Source organism: Sinocyclocheilus rhinocerous, unplaced genomic scaffold (genome assembly GCF_001515625.1).
Source record: "Sinocyclocheilus rhinocerous isolate Xijiao unplaced genomic scaffold, SAMN03320098_v1.1 scaffold57, whole genome shotgun sequence".
Taxonomy (NCBI): domain Eukaryota; kingdom Metazoa; phylum Chordata; class Actinopteri; order Cypriniformes; family Cyprinidae; genus Sinocyclocheilus; species Sinocyclocheilus rhinocerous.
The window spans coordinates 131,900-149,615 of NW_015652130.1; the positions used below are offsets into that span (position 1 = coordinate 131,900).

At 34.8% G+C, this 17,716-nt stretch overlaps 1 protein-coding gene across 1 annotated transcript in view; it reads left to right on the forward strand.

Moving 5' to 3' along the window:
* The first annotated feature begins 647 nt into the window (after positions 1 to 647).
* Positions 648 to 17,716, forward strand: part of LOC107713472 (caM kinase-like vesicle-associated protein) — a 21,417-nt gene continuing 4,348 nt past the window's right edge. The window contains exon 1 of the mRNA XM_016518986.1: positions 648 to 841. The gene's annotated coding sequence lies outside the window, so the exon portion shown is untranslated. The remainder of the gene's footprint in view (positions 842 to 17,716) is intronic.

Here is a 17,716-nt window from a genome sequence, read left to right on the forward strand (position 1 = left end):
TTTTTTGCATTTGCCTTTATTTTACAGGACAGTAGGGGTGAGACAGAGGGGAATATATAATTTTGGGACATGCAGGTTGGGACTCAAACTTGCCTTCCCAAATACATTGTGAACGTTTTGTACTGTACTATCATAGCAGTTTCAAATACAACTTAGGCCCATGTCCGTTCTGCTGGTTTCCCCATTTAAACTGTTTTTTTTTTGTCCACTCCAACCAAAGTAGTAAATTAATTTAAAATGTATGCTTTTTTTTTTTTTTAGATATTATGTTTTTTAATCTTTAAATGTGTAATTATTTCATCCAATATATTAAGACATATATAACAGGCATGTGAAAATGTACTGCATAACATGAATGACCCATTTAATGGGAGCTTTTTACTCTTATCATTTAACCCCCAACTGTTTTCACCATTTTACTGTTATAAGAACACACATCTCACAACTGGTCATAAATTTCAATGAGAAACTTAAAACTTTACATTAATTTGATACAAAAAGATTAGAGACACGTATTCCCAGACACTGTTCAATCACCAGACGGGCGATTATAGTTGTGTAAAACCTGGCTGAGCAGCATAGCGCAGTTTGAGCTGCAGCAGTAAAACTATACTGCACATCTACCTGACAGAAAGAGAGAGAGAGAGCAGAAGATAGAGAGCGCAAGCGAGCGTGCGCTCCAAGTGCAGGTTTCTGGGTTGGCAGCAGAGCGCGCGAATAGAACGTGGCACGCGGAATATTGGCCAAAATTACCGCGAACTCAAACATCAGGAGACGCTCAGAGGGAAGCGAACGAGAACGGTCGACAACGCCTATTTCTCTGAAACGTTCAAATTATCCGGTAAGTCTTCGTGTTTACATTAATCCCACACAACTGTTGTCGCTGAATGCGTATATTTGTTTTCCTTAAGGACTTTACCGAACGCTTTCGTAATAGAATGTGTTAGTTTTGTTTAACAGACTGCGCTAACATTTTTTTTCTTCAAATTTCTTTAGAAAATTCACCTGTGACTTAACCTGTAACTAAAACTAGCAGGTAGCACAAACTCTTTTCACAACATTAATAGGTTCCGCGCCAGTCATGTTTGTATTTACATATGTATTTGCAGGCTTGCACTTCCATCAGGTGAATTTTGTCAGTTAACTGTAAAAAGTACGTCAAATATGTTTACGTCAAACCCAAATCACTGCGTCTGCTGTGCGCAGTTCCTGTCGTTCGTTATTTCTTGACAGCAAAACCTTTCTTTTTCAGGCAAGTTCTGTAATTCGTCAATTCATCTTTTGATTTCTTGAATGTTAATTAGAAGTTATAAGTGCAGTGGACTCTGAGTTGAACTGTCCTTTTTATTTGACGACAAATGTGCATTGTTGAATTATGTGTGGAAAAGTGGTCAACAATATGCGTGTCATTTATTAAAACAGGTAAATCCTTGCTGGTAATAAACATTGCGTGGATGCTCTCAGACTTGCGGTTATTAGATTTGTTTTTATGTGTTTCTTCTTTTTTTTTGCAGTCTGTGACATCATGTACCACCTGTAGCCCAAAACTGCACATAATGAAATTTTAAGGGTTTTGTTTCAGCATCTGTAACTGAGTGAGGTTTGTTCTGGATAACTAAAACATTGATATAATAATCCCATATTTATGTTCTTCAGATTTAAGTGGTTTAGAAATGTACTACATATACCTGATACAAAGAGTGCTGCTGGTACAACCTAGCACATTACCATGGTGGGTTCCAGCACTAATAAAAACATCTTCTCCTCTACTTTACTTTTACTTTATTGTGTTAATCAGATAATAATATAGACCAAATACATAGACTAGCATCTCTAAAAACCTAACAAACAATGCGTGTCTATATATGTAAATGTGGTGTGCACCCCATGTGCTTTTTTTGTGCGGAAATGGAACATACATTGGAAGGTGTTACAACCCTCCCCATCAGGTCAGGCTTGATCTTTTTTTTTTTAAACACGATGACAACAGACATATATACATATATATATATATATATATATATGTGTGTGTGTGTGTGCGTGTGTGTGTGTAAAAGTCTATCTATATACACACATGTGTGTTTGCAATAATGTTTTGCAGTTTGCAATTTTCCTAAAGACTTCCAACATTTGATGAACGTTTAAACATTTTTATGTCTATCAAGGTTTTTTTTTCTTGTGGTAATGGAGCTTAACTTGTATTTAACCTAGATTTTTCCTTTAAATACTCTAAACCTGTAATTTAGTGGTCACAGTATTGTTTGAAAGGCCATTATTTCTTATGTAACAGTCAGTGATTGTTGCGCTATAGTGTATAACAACACATTCCTTTGTTTAGTTGTTACATTCTGTTATTTTTTTACTCATGAAAGAGGACAATTGTAAGAAGTTTTTGTTATCAAATGGGGTCAGTTTGTATTGTGTGTCCACCTCTTAATTTAATTTTAATTACCACCCCATAGTGTTTAAAGGAGTTCATCTACTTTTTTACATGATGATGATGTTATGGCATCAGTAGACAGAATATAGCAAAACTGACCTTGCTCTCTGTGGTTCCCATAGAAGATGAGCACAAAGAGGCCCGGACACTGTGTTTGTGTCAGTGTCTGTGCAGTATGTGTGTGTGAATTCAACCCATGGGCTAAAACACCACCCACCACCTCTGTTCAAAACACCATCCTGTTCTCCAGAGCTCTTAGCAGGGCCCGTCATCCCTTTATATAATAATGGCTGACCACTGGCCACAGTATTTGGAGGTGTCAGATCTAGCCTGATCTTTCTATTTTTACTCAACAACCTGTTGAACAGTTGTGGTTTAGATGAAGGCTGCCAAAAATAAAATGGAACCAATTATAATCCAGTGATTAGCTGTTAAAAGGTCTAAGTCGGTGTGCTTTTTTCCACTATTCAAGTGGAAATATTAGTGTCAGAGTTTTGGCAAACACCCATTTCTGAGCAGGGACGCGGGAAGTAGGGGTGCTGAGGGGGCTGCAGCACCCCCTGTTTCTGAGTGTTTTTTTTTCTTACATAATTTTTTAAATAAACTACCATTTAAAAGTTCAATTTAGTTCAGAAGAAATTAAGTTTTTAAATTTACGAAATAGCGTAAGTTATTTACGTAATAAGGATGCATTAAATTGATCAAAAGTGACAAGAAAGGCATTTGCAATGTTGCAAAAGATCTATTTCAAATAAATGCTGTTCTTTTGAACGTTCTATTCATCAAATAATCCTGAAAAAATAGAAAAATAGAGTTTTCACAAAAATATTAAACAGTTTTTACCATTCATAATAATAAGCAATGTTTCTTGAGCACCAAATCAACATATTAGAATGATTTAGGAAGGAGCATGTGAAACTGAAGCCTGGAGAAATTGCTGCTGAAAATTAAGAAACTAGAAAACAGTTTCAAATTGTAATATTTTTCCACAATATTACTATTTTTGATCAAATAAAATGCAGCCTTGGTGAGCATAAGAGGCTTTTTTAAAAATCATATATGTACAGTATGTGTTTGTTTATGTGCAATTTTGTGGAAAACAGAAAATAATTGTTTAATTCTGACCTTTTCACAAGGTCCCCATGGCCATGGAACACCAGGAAGTGTCAGAGAATTTTAATTTCCAGGCCTGGAAAATCATTTAAATTAATCAAAATATATAGTGATTATAACTTTATTCTAATAAAAAGCTCTAAAATGTTTAATTGGCTAGAAAGTGTCTAGAGCAAAAAGAAATTAGTTAGAAAAGTGCAGTCTTTATAATTCTTTTTTAAAGTCTTAATCCACAAATCACAAATGACTGGGAAGAGTCATACAAATTCACTGGTTAAAAGTTTTATAAATAAGAGAAAATAAAGCAATTAAATTTTTTTAATGAAAGGAATAATGCAATTAATAATAATAATGCAAATAATTTAATGTAGAATATGCAATAGAATTCATGTTTTAGTTGTGAATAATGGAGAGATACAATGGCAGAAACCATACAGCTTCGTCTTTAAGCAGCAGTACTGTCATAACCTGATTTAGATTTAATCACCTACATGAACATATCTATAAAATAAGTGCTTAACACAGTGTCACTATTGCCGTAGCTGGGAGAGACAGCTTTTATCATGGGAGAAACGTCACTGTGATTTAGCCTGTGTTAGTTTGAGATAGCGAGATCTCGTCTGTTTTATTTATGTCTAAATAGAAACCTCCAGTTGACACCAAATTCCCTGGAGCCGCTTCGAAGCATATAAAATAAGAGGACGAATATCACTGTGTCTGTGTGTGTGTGAATGAGAGAAACAGAGACAAATAGAGAGAGACTGGAGTAATATTTACAGAAGACAAATAATAGGACTGAATCTACAGTTTCTGAGTTTTATGGGGGACCTTGTTTAAAAAAAGCATCACACACGACACATGCCCTCATGACCTAAATTCATGCCCCTGGAGTGTCTCAATCTGTCCTGACTCCTGACAAAAAATACACTTATTTAGAAACTGATAACTTTATTTAACATGAATATAAGATGCAATCAACTGGTGCAAATGTGTTTAAACTGTTGGACTGTCAATTTTACTTTTACATTCTATTTTGTATGAAAATAAACTACATAGATAAAACAATAACTTTCATTTCCTTGGTTAAGGACAGTAACTCGGCTTCAGAGAGTGACTTTCTGTCCAATGTCAGATATAAAGGGGAATGTAAAATGAAGATGTTAATTAATATTTCACCCACCCACTCATTTTCCATCATCATCTGTGGATGCATTAGTCCATGCAGGTCTAATGGAGCTGGGCTCCGGTCAGTGGATTTGAGTCATTAGTTTCACACAAATTCAAGGGACATTAAAGCACCATATCTGCGTAATACTTCCAGTAACAGTAGATAATAGTTCTCTTAGAAAGTCCATTTATTTTTAGTATTAACATTAGCTTGAGTGCAGTTTAATTAGATGTTCAGTAGGATTCCATTTATCATAATATCTTTCTTTTTTATGTAGTGTTGGTCTTCATCCAGTCGAGAAAATTGAGTCTCTGTCTTTGTAAACCAGGTCTTATATTGGTTTTTAATTAGTTTTGGCTTTAATTGTGTCTCTTTTTTTAGGTTTAGATTTATAGTTTTAAAACATATTTTGGGTTAGCAGTGATAATATGGAAGCCTGGTGTCGCATGTGGAAAGCTCAGAGGGAGATGTTTTATCATATTACCAGCATTCAGGAGTTATTGCTTGCTGCTAACATACCCATCACTGATTCCCAAAACTAGCTCTAACTCAGCAAGAGAGCAGTCTGATGTAAGACTTCCAAGTTAGAGCTGGAGAATTTGAGACTTCTCTTGAGAAGTGTTGTTGTGGTTCTCTCACTGCAAGCTAATACTTGAAAAGCAGCCATGGAATAAAACAGAGCAACATCTTTGCTTTTATAGTCTGTTGGAATCTAGAAGCTATTGCTTTTCCCTCCCTTTTTTGTTGCCTGGGAAACGGTGTTATCATGAGGCTGGTGCTTGTTGTTAAGTGATCCACCCTCAATGTTTTTCGGTGGAAACATGCCCAGAACAGCCAGGAAATGAAGTTAACTGAGCAGTTCTCTTTGTTCAGTGCCGTGGCATATCTTATTTCTCTCATGTCTGTGAAGAAAATTTTCTGAGAATTATGGGATGCGCAGAACTAACTAAAAACAAATAACTTTCTTTTATTACTGACGATGCAAAGCCCTCTTATTTTCCAACTTCAGCTACCTGTAGAGATAATTTTTCATGATCCAGTCAATTCCTGTAGAATAATCATTTCATGATCGATTGATTGATTCTTTGCACTGATACTTACAGACTTATTTGGAGGAAACATTGCATTGCTTTATGTCTTTCTTTATTTCTTCAACTAATAGTTGCATTATCTTTATTAACTGTACAGTATATTTGATAAAATGCATTTTTGACACCAAATTTGCCCTGAAGTTTTTTGTCTCCTGCAGTTGAATGCCAACACTAAAACTGAGAAAAATGGCTTATATATATATATATATATATATATACAGTGGGTACGGAAAGTATTCAGACCCCCTTAAATTTTTCACTCTTTGTTATATTGCAGCCATTTGCTAAAATCATTTAAGTTAATTTTTTTCCTCTTTAATGTACACACAGCACCCCATATTGACAGAAAAACACAGAATTGTTGACATTTTTGCAGATTTACTAAAAGTCTGAATACTTTCCGTACCCACTGTATATATATATATATAGTTTTTGATTGTTTTGATTTGAGTTTTCACATTCTGTTGAAATGCCCAGATTCATTTCTCTGAATCTGAGCACAGTTGAGCTAAACCCATCTGTCACAGGACAGATCATAATCTAAGAAACTTCATTTTGGTCATAACTCAATTTTGAAACTGCATTCTGCTTTTTCACAGCAGAATAGTAAAGTGGGATTTCTCACCCACTCTCAAAAGTCAGGAATCTGGAGTCTGGAAATTTTTTAGTCATATTCCAAGAATACCTTGGAAAGAGATTTTCGTGAGTGCTTAACTGTCGAATTGTTTACTTGTGTTGTGCAGTGCAGCGCAATGACCAGCTCCCCTCCTCTTGAATCCACCAGCCCAACAACTGCTGGCTGTACTCTAAAGCAGCCGCACTGTACTGTACCACTGCATTTATGTATGACTGTAACCAAGGCAGCAAACAACATAAGGAACAAGAATGGACAGATTAACCGACTGGGTGTGAAGGGAATCCAGGGTTCTTAATACACACATAATTCTTCCAATTAGCCATTCCTGAGACACAACGTCAAACAAAGTATTTTTTGGGAAGGTTCTGACTGCACCAGCTTGTGGCATTTTGTAGGTATTATAGACAGGTAAGATAAGATGCACTGCCCTCTTTGAATCTTGTATTGTGCTCTTTGATGTTGTCCTTGAGTCTCAAGAATGTTTTCACGCACATTCCATATGACCAGTACACTACAAAAGTACAGTTTTAATGTGGATGAAATGTGTTTAATTATTGTGTAGTGAGTTCCAGCATTATGATTTGTGTCAGAATTCTCCTTGGTGTAACACCAGAGGGAGTTTTTGTGTGTGTGTATGCGTCTTGGTGCTGTACAAAGCCATCTGGCACCTACTGTTTCACCACAGCTTGATAAGATTCACTCTTTGAAGAGACCTATAAATCCTGCTGTCTGTTAGGCCTGTTGTGGCCATCTACAGACCTCTATCTCTAGAAATCTGGTGTGTTGCATTATTTAATAGTGGAACGTGAAATATGACATTTTTGACAGCTTATGAGAAATTCTGTTCTCAGGAGCTTGTGTCCCTTTGACACAAATGTATTAAATGTATTTTAAACCTGTATTTTTGTTTGATAATTACTGTAGGTTTTGTCAACAGTGTACTTAGCAGAAAAGGGATTCACATTTGGTAAGTTAAGTCGTACCTTCCTCAGATTATTTGCTTTAAACATCATTTACTTACCTTCAGGTTGCTTGATACTTTTCCCTTGGAACACAGGAGGAGTTTTTTATCGAAATGTCAAAGCTGCTGTAGATAAAATGAAACAGCTGTCAATATCTGTTGCAGTTAAGCTGGTTTAGTTCAAAAGTTAATCATATAATTATAATATATGAAAAAAGTAACTGTGTGTGTTGTTTTATTTATTTATTTCCTGATTTTCCTACAGTAAATTAACAAGCAAGTTATGCATATTTTGATTGATTATTACGTTGATATTGTAATCACACAAATGTTTTGCTTTGGATCAGAATCAAAAATTTGCTCAGATAAACAGACGTGTCATCATGGCAGACATGAGGCAGCATTTTTAGCAGGTTCACTTGGAGAATTAAAAGTCTTCATAGAAAAAGTAATAAATGAAAATGAAGTGCAGTAACTCATTTTCTTGGAAGTAAAAGTTTCCATCTCACTGGACTGATGGTTAACTGTGGAGGAGTGACAGCTCAAAGACATGAACTAAAACCTGGCTTTGTGTTTGTAAAGAGAGGTTATTTTTCCTTTCCTTTTCAAACAGTTCAAATGTTTAATGTATTACTATTTAAAAATCATTTTGACAAGCTCTCAGAAATGGACAAAAAGACTGAGATTTTCTTATTTAAAAAATCTGAAAAGAATAGCCTATTTCATATTCAGTCACTAATGCAAATGCAAGGTGTGTTTTTCCTCATTTGAGTCATGTTTTATGAATAGCTTGCATTACTTTCACTGCACATCATGAATCCAACTATATTTCACAGCACAATATCATTGTGAATAATATTGTGGATAATGTGGTAAATAACACTAGATAAAAGTGCTTTTGCTGTGTTGGAAATGATAAACAAGTAAATGAGTTGTGAGCTCACTGTAAATGAGTTCTGTGCTCTGAATGTAGATTAGCTGGGGTCATGTAGGGTTTATGTACATTTCATTCCTCTTCCTGATTTATGTAAATCTGTGGGGTATTTATCTAATGTATTACCACAATTGAGTGTAATATCTCGTAAAGATTGTAAGCTTGAAGTCTCAGGTCTTCTTCTAATGTCCATCATTGATAGTTCATAGCCCTGTGGGAAGGTCAGTTTAACAACTGCACTCTGAAAAGAACAACAAGAGCATTAGCTATCCTACATCTGACTTTCTGTCAATTTGATATTAAAAGGTTTTTATGTTTCATGCACATTTGAAGAAGTGAAGTTAATACTTGAAACCAAAAAAAAAACAGACTAAAGATTTCTTTGTTTAGGAAAAGTTTCTAGGCCATTTACGTAAATGGGTGTAATCAATAATTTTCTTTTAGACTCAGAAGCTGCATTTAGGTTGCAGATTTATCTTTTTTGAGGCATCTGGATGTCTCAGGCTGTAAACATGACAAATTCGGCCTTGAAGTTTAATACATATTTAGTCACCTAGCAGTTTTGTGTTGTGGCAGTAGTGTGGAAAGGGCTTGACTGTACATTATCCCACTTATTACTCACCAAATAAATATATACCTGTACATGTAATATTGACTTAAGTTTATTTTAATTTTTTTATAATTTAACTGTATATTATATTAAAGCTTCCACTAAAGCAAAAGCAGTCAATTACACTGTAAATTACAATCTGCCCAGCAACAAGAAAGTCTCCTCAGAAAAAGTCCTTTTCACTACAGTCGATACAAAAGATGCAAGATGATGCCAAAATATCTGAGTGCTGAATGCCATGATTGTTTAATCAGAATCAGGTAATCCAGAGACCTATGAAAAAGAAGTGTTTATAATGTCCATGATTATGCACAATCATCTTTTGTCGTATGATTGGGTACAATTCCCTTGTTTTTAATCAAGCCTCAGCTTTCATGGCCAGAGTACATTTACAACACACAGCCTAATGCTATGATTGTGCCAAATGAGAGACACAACAACATGATGCACCATCAATTAGATTACTAAGTACCCATTTCTAAAAATAAATTCATCCATATGAATGTGTTTTGATAAATAATGTCTGTCTCCGTTTGTTGACTCGCAGCTAATTGATGTTATGTCTCTTCATTTGTTTGAATGCTGCAAGAGAGCATGTTTTTTAGCTAAGAGGAGAATAAAACACACTTGTTATGGCCGATGGAGGCTTGATGACCAATTTAGTAAATGCTCAAATGGCACTTTGCTAATTGAACGTAGACAGACACATAATGGAATTACAGGACAAATTGTAACAGGGTTTTTGTAAGACATTGACGTCTATCTCTTTGTTTCCACAGGCAAATCTGTCTGCTTTTAAATTTATTTTGCTTTTCCTTGTCATTTTATATATGTTTACTAAAATATTTTATTTAAACTGCTCAGAGGACATTTTATTGCTGAAATGTTGCACTTATAGTTTAAGAGACTTAATTGAGTTCTTAGTTACGTTTGTTTAGTTTTTTTTTTTAGATGTTTAAAGTAGAAACAAAATGATATAATGCTGAATAGCAAAGCATTGTATTTCTAGAATCTCTAACTTTGATGTTTTGGCAAATCTGAGCACAGTTTGAGACATTGTTGATCTTTTTCTCAAGAGAAATAGTCACAGAGAGACAAAAGTCTTCATTTGCTCTCTTTAAACTCATTGAGCAGATTTCATCTATGTTTGATCTTTCTGATGAGTGCTTTCAGCTTAATGGTAAAACCATATTACAGTTATTCAGTCAAGGTAAACTCATGCCATCACACGAATGAATCCAAACATCATTATTTGTTTGAACAGTGCTGGTCCTGAAACCCTTCCAAAATCTTATTTGAAGATTAGCTCAGTAGGCTGCTTTAGTTAGGAACACTATATGGCTTTGCAGAATGTCTTATAGAAAATGCTGAGTGACAGCAAATATAGACACGGCCGGCAGCTCTGCAGAGAGAGAGCCAAACAATGCCCAAGGCTTCAAACTGAATGTTCAGCTTTGCAGAGCACAGACAGCTTCCACGGCGAGGAGACACGTGCGTGCACACAAATACTGAAGCTGGATTGCATAATTTATCAGAAACAAGGTAAAGGGGTTATATTTTGTCTATTGCTTTCTAAAGACCAAATATAAGAAGCAGAGATGACCCTAATCCTCAGAAGATTTAGACGAGCGTCTAAATGTGTTATCTCCCTGCTGATGGAAGCTTGAGTAACTCTTCAGCAAGAAATGTTTAGAGGAGTTTTTCATTTACAAATGTGCTCACCAGAAATGTGCTTAAAAATTGGAACAGATTTCCTTGGTGTCCTCGCATCTGCCCTTTTCCTGACTTCTGCTGCCAAAGAAAAAGTGCAACTGCCACTGTGACAGACAGTATTGTCCAAATTATTCTTTTATATGTTTATTGTGTTACCTAATGGACTCCATTCAGTTTTATTACCGGTACTTGCAGTGATTGCATTTTTGCATGTACCTCAGATGTGACAAGATCCTTTCTGGGAAAATAAAGAAACATTACAAATTGAATCTCTTAATATCTTTTTACAGCAGTGAGTTTAAATGGAGAGCAAATTGAAACGAGAGAAATTTCGAAAGATTTCAGTGTGAACTCAAACATTTTTTACTATATTGTTCCAAGATTATCTTGAGTTATGCTTTTAAAATTCATTTTATGGTCTCTAAAAAAATTAATATTCCTCTTGGTGCTTTTTTGCAATGTGTTGACACAGAAATGTCCTGAATGAATGTAATCGAGCTTTTGATCATATATTTATTTTAGTTGAATAGACAGTCAGGTTAGATGCCATATTGAATTTTAGAGATACACCAGCCATCAATTAGAGCTGACTGGTTTTTGCTCAAAAACCTGTGATTGTCAACCTGCTTTTTTGTTTTATTTCAGCCGATCTCTTTTCCGGACTTGCCCACAAAATGCATTGCAATCATTTCCAAAGATGTAATTTGTGTGGAAATATTATGAAGTCTGTAAGCAGGACATTAACAGAGGCCAGAGACGGGACATACTGAAGATGAGAAAATACTGTACAAGACAGTGCAAAGCTCACTGTTCACTATGTGTGCAATATTGGAAGAAAACTGAACATTTTGAATTGGGAGTGGGGGTATCTGTGTATCTCTGAAGGGAATTGACTGTCTTCAAAAAAGTTTTGATGGCATTTTCTTTTCGTCTTACCTCCGTATAATGCCTATTAAAGTAGTGTTTATAAGCACAGCGATGAAAATGAGGCTGTGAGGGACATACAGTCTTTACAGTGGCACAAACTATAAAGGTCCTGCATAATGTAATTTTTAGCAAATCACAACTTTTGTCTACTGAAAGTTTTTTTTATTCCAGAAATACTGTCAGCTGAACAATCGGTATGTTGTTAAACAACAGTACAATCCATTAAACAAACTGTACATACATACCTCGTCTCGTTCCATCCCTCAAACTCGTTTTCATTCTAGTCAAAAACTGAATATGGCACTACCCTAACTAAGCTCTATTGATATTTTTAAATGAAACGTGGTTTTAAAATCAAAATAGGAATGTAATACCTGGTTACAAAAAATACTAACAAAGTGAAATCAATAAAAATAAATAAAAAGCATGCCACAGGCAATAGAGTTAATCAAAACGGTAGCATGCGCACTAAACATTCCCAGTTTAGTTTTTTAAACATCTCTTCTCCAAACTGTCTTTAAAGTGCTTCTCTCCCCTCATTACCATGCATGTATTGGCCTTGCAAAGCCAGTGTCTCCTGCAATCATAGGGGCCAAGGGGAGATTAATTAGGGACCTTGGTGCTCCTGTGACAGGCAAAGCAAACAGCCTCTCGCTCAGCCTGTAATTTATGTAATGCCTCCTTTACTGTGGATATCAGAAATGGCCTTTTTTTGGTCGATACTCTGGCGCTGGGTGGTAATGATGCTTCAGTCTGCTCTCCTGCCTTTTCTGGACTAATCTGGGAGAGTGGAGGAGAGAAAATAGGATGTTTTTGTACTGTAACATCAAACAAAGAGTTTCAGAGTAAGTTCAAGCCCGGCAGAGTTCAGAGGCGTGCAGTGCATGTGAACTATTGTGCTGGTTTTTGTCTTGGTTCTTTGTTAATGTTGAAAGCCCGAAGCCTTTAGAGACAAAACTCTTGTCACATTATCCGGTCGAGCTTCAGTGTGATTGAGGACTGTCATGGTGTTTGGCAAATTGTTGGGTCAGACCCGAGTAGCGGTGCAATTGTACTGCCAATGATGTGTAATTGCTTGTTTTTGTGGGGCCTTTTTGTTGTTTGTTTCAGTGCGTTGTACTGCGATAGATAATGGCTGTCCTCCCAGCTCTCAAAACAGTAAAGCGACATTTTTAGAAGAATTGGCAACAATTTTGAGAGTCTATAGGCTCTTCTGAGAAGATTAAACTAACGGAGTGTCACATGATGTGCTGCATAAGGGGAATTTAGCACTGGTAGGGGTCTGCGGGATTTTAGGCTCTGCATGTAGTGCATTTAGATTTGAGCACTTTGTTCTTATTTGGTTGTTTCACTAGTTCTCCAGTTAATTTTAATGTTAACCCTGTAGGGTTTATTACCCAATGAATACCCCCTAGGAAACCTCCAAAATAAGTGCACATTAAAGCAAGTACTAACACAAAGAGAAAATACTAAGCTATCAAGCTTTCTGGTGCTTATATAAAAAATGAATAGGCCTACATGTTTTTGATGGCCAAATGATATACATTTTTAGTCTAAAATCAACTGCAACTGAAAGAGCAACTGTCTTGGTACCAGATCAAAAAGAAAAAAGCTAGCTTGTCAGTTGTTCTTAAAAATAACTTGGTTGAAAGTTTTACTCAGACATATATCATATTGCAGATAAAATGGGTCACAGCCTCGTTTTGTCTTACAGACATTATTGACCCAAAAATGAAAATTGTCAGCATTTACTCACCCTCATGTCAAACTTGTATGACTTTTTTTTCTGGAATACAGAAGAAGATATTTTTAACCATTGTTCTGTGCTGAAAATCCTTTACCTAATTTGGTGTTCTAGTTCAAAATCGGTCAGGCCTTTTAAAGATTGCTTATAAATCTTTCATTATGCTATATTATTACCAAATCAACAACCTTATTTGTGGATAATTTGGCAGTGATCACTCAAAAACGGTTTGAACGTGCACTGTTATCATACCATAAACATTTGCATATCTACGGTTTAAAAAAAATTAATGAAAAAAAATCTCACCCGCGCACATGCAACTTATTACTTTTGATAAATCAAAAGTAGATATGATATGTCTGTGAATATTTATGTGCAAAGAGACAGCTGTATAAATAATCTGCTTGTTTCTGCATGTCTCTGAGTGGCTCCGTTTTATCTACTACACACTGAAGTACGCATACATAAATGGTGTTTTCAGCGTCTAAGATACATAAACATGAACATCAGCAGAGCTGCTCTGAGAGAAAACGTAAATAAACATTTCCTAGTTTTATTTGAGAAAATCCATTGTCAAATACACTCTGAAACTAATTTATTTAAAAATTGTTTTCAAGGAATATCATGTTTGTTCATGTTTTAGTTGTAACATGAGTTGTAAATTTTCATTTGATAACATTTTAAAACATTAATTAAAATGTTAAAGTGTGATATAGATATACATAAGGTTTATTATTTTTATTGTTTTTTAAATTGATTTATTTATTTATTTATTCAGAAGGGAGACTTCAATACTTTCATTAAAATGGTTTCAAGTTTGTTGTAATAAAGGATTTGTTCACGCAAATAACTTGTTCTGGTTCTCTTAAGAGTCATTGTTACTGATAAGAATTATTGTTTAATATATACCGTGATAACCGTGAAACCGTGATATTTTCTGAGACGATTATCATACCATGAAAATCTCATACCGTTACAACCCTAATAAGCTCACATCAGTGAGGTCTACAATCAGTCAGGTTCCATAAAGAAACACAAAAGCTGTGCTAATTGAAAGAAAACAAACTGATAAAAATATGGAATCCAATATTTGTTAATAATATAGCATAACAAGAAATGTATAAGCAACTTTTTGTAGGCTGGTCATTTTTTGACTGGGAACACCACAAGTGTAACCAGGTGGGGAAAAAAGTAGAAAAAATTAAAAGAAGAAAATAAAAAAGAAAAAGGTAAGGGTGTGAGCACAGTCAGTAAGTTTTAGTCCCATGCAAAAATATCAACTAGGATTTTTGGGGAAAAAATCCTGAAGGTTAACATTTTCAATTATTTTTGTATGTATAATGAAAGTCAATGGGTCCAAAACAACATTGGACCCCATGGTCATTCATAATATGGAAAAAAAATAAGTAAAGATCCAAAAAAATAATTGTAAGTAAAGAATTACATATTATATATATATACTCCAGGTAGGTTGCAGTTCTGGAAAATGGTGGCGATGAAGACTAAATGGTTCCTGATGGTTTTACACCTAATTCTTCACATTAATTCTTAATTCTTTTGCAGTTAACATGTGTCTTTTCTTCTCCATCTATTTTTTCTGACCCTGCTGACCCAAGTATTCTGCTGTCCAATGGTAATTTCTTAACTTTGCAATTTCTGTATTGCATTAGTTTTGAATATTTCTCATGGGGATTTAATAATTTTTGACACTTCAGTCTGAGTTAAATCTCTTTTTTTGGCTCATTTTATCTGTAAAAGAAAACGTGCCTAATAATTCTGCACACCTGAATATAAGGAGTTTTTCACTTCCAGCCTTCATGGACAATTATATATCACTTATAAATTATTAAATACAAAATTTATAGTAGTTATTAAGATTGATGTGGTTTGGAATTGGTCAAATGTGCTTGGAAACAAAATATGATCAGAATATCAACGTGCTAAATAATTATACATGCACTGTATATTTGTGTTCCACAGTAAGAAATACCCTCATTCAGGTTTGGAAAGATATGAGGGTGAGTAAATGATGACAGAATTTTCATTTTTATGGAGACTATCCCCTGAAATGTTTTATTTTGATAGGACACAAAATCACTCTTATCATTTGATATCCTAATGCAATTAATTAGAGACGAGTGTCATTTATCTATCTGATGTCCCTGTGGTATTTTCCTTTCGCTTGCTCTCAGATCTGTCATAAATAAGCATGATTACTGCATGTTCAAAGAATCAGAATTTTTCAGAGCTACTTCCTGCCACAAGTGGAAATTGTCACTTTTGGAATAAATTGTAGGCATTACTCATGTGTGGTTATGAGAGTGCTGTCTGCCAAATCTCTCTCTCCCCCTCTTTCTCGCTCTCAGATAAATGAGAATTTATTCCTCCTCTTTGAGTTCTGGCTTAGACAGAGAGAAAAGCACAGGGTCGCGGAGCTCACTCGCAGCTCAATGGAAGAAAGAAAGAAACAAATGTGTGCATTTTAATTGTCAATGAATGAATGTAGAGCGGCATCTCAAGGCTTCACAGCAAAAACTCTCTTCATAATTTATTAAATTCACACCATCATGAACACGCACATCAGTGGCCTTTCAAAACATACACAATTAAAATGTGCATTCAAAAATTCTCTAGTCATCAACGATATTGCACATTGAGAGGCTGATAATTTGCTTGGTAATGGGTACAGGACGATTAGACTTTTTTGTCTCTACATTATAATTGCTGTGACTGTGGCTTAGTTCAATGTTTTTGCTTGTATTGATGTGTATTTTATGTACTGTTAAAAGGTTTGTGGTCGAAGTCTCTTATGGTCACCAAGGCTGTATTTATTTGATCAAAAACACAGTAAATGTATTAATATTGTGAAACATTGTTTCACTTAAAAAAAAAAAAAACTATTCTACTTAAATATATTTTAAAATTTAATTTAGTCCTGTAAAGGCGAAGCTGAATTTTCAGCAGCCGTTACTCCAGTCTTAAGGTTAACATGATGCTTCAGAGCTGCAGCTTAATATTTTTGTGGAAACCATGATACATTTTTTTTCAGGTTTATATGATAAATAAAAAGTTCAAAAGAACAGCATTTAATAGATTTTTTTGTAACAATATGAAAGGCATCCTTGCTTAATGAATGTTAAATTTCTTTAAAAATGAAAATACATCTTACATACAACAAATGGTTTATTTGAAGTGCAGATTCATTCAGTGTGTATATACGTGTATATATATATATATATATATATATATATATACACGTATATACACACTGAATGAATCTGCACTTCAAATAAACCATTTGTTGTATGTAAGATGTATTTTCATTTTTAAAGAAATTTAACATTCATTAAGCAAGGATGCCTTTCATATTGTTACAAAAAAATCTATTAAATGCTGTTCTTTTGAACTTTTTATTTATCATATAAACCTGAAAAAAAATGTATCATGGTTTCCACAAAAATATTAAGCTGCAGCTCTGAAGCATCATGTTAACCTTAAGACTGGAGTAACGGCTGCTGAAAATTCAGCTTCGCCTTTACAGGACTAAATTAAATTTTAAAATATATTTAAGTAGAATAGTTTTTTTTTTTTAAGTGAAACAATGTTTCACAATATTAATACATTTACTGTGTTTTTGATCAAATAAATACAGCCTTGGTGACCATAAGAGACTTCGACCACAAACCTTTTAACAGTACATAAAATACACAGCAATACAAGCAAAAACATTGAACTAAGCCACAGTCACAGCAATTATAATGTAGAGACAAAAAAGTCTAATCGTCCTGTACCCATTACCAAGCAAATTATCAGCCTCTCAATGTGCAATATCGTTGATGACTAGAGAATTTTTGAATGCACATTTTAATTGTGTATGTTTTGAAAGGCCACTGATGTGCGTGTTCATGATGGTGTGAATTTAATAAATTATGAAGAGAGTTTTTGCTGTGAAGCCTTGAGATGCCGCTCTACATTCATTCATTGACAATTAAAATGCACACATTTGTTTCTTTCTTTCTTCCATTGAGCTGCGAGTGAGCTCCGCGACCCTGTGCTTTTCTCTCTGTCTAAGCCAGAACTCAAAGAGGAGGAATAAATTCTCATTTATCTGAGAGCGAGAAAGAGGGGGAGAGAGAGATTTGGCAGACAGCACTCTCATAACCACACATGAGTAATGCCTACAATTTATTCCAAAAGTGACAATTTCCACTTGTGGCAGGAAGTAGCTCTGAAAAATTCAGATTCTTTGAACATCTCACCCTCATATCTTTCCAAACCTGCGGAACACACACACACACACACACACACACACACACATATATATATATATATTAGGGCTGTCATCGTTAATGCATGCGATTAATTTTACAATCCTTAA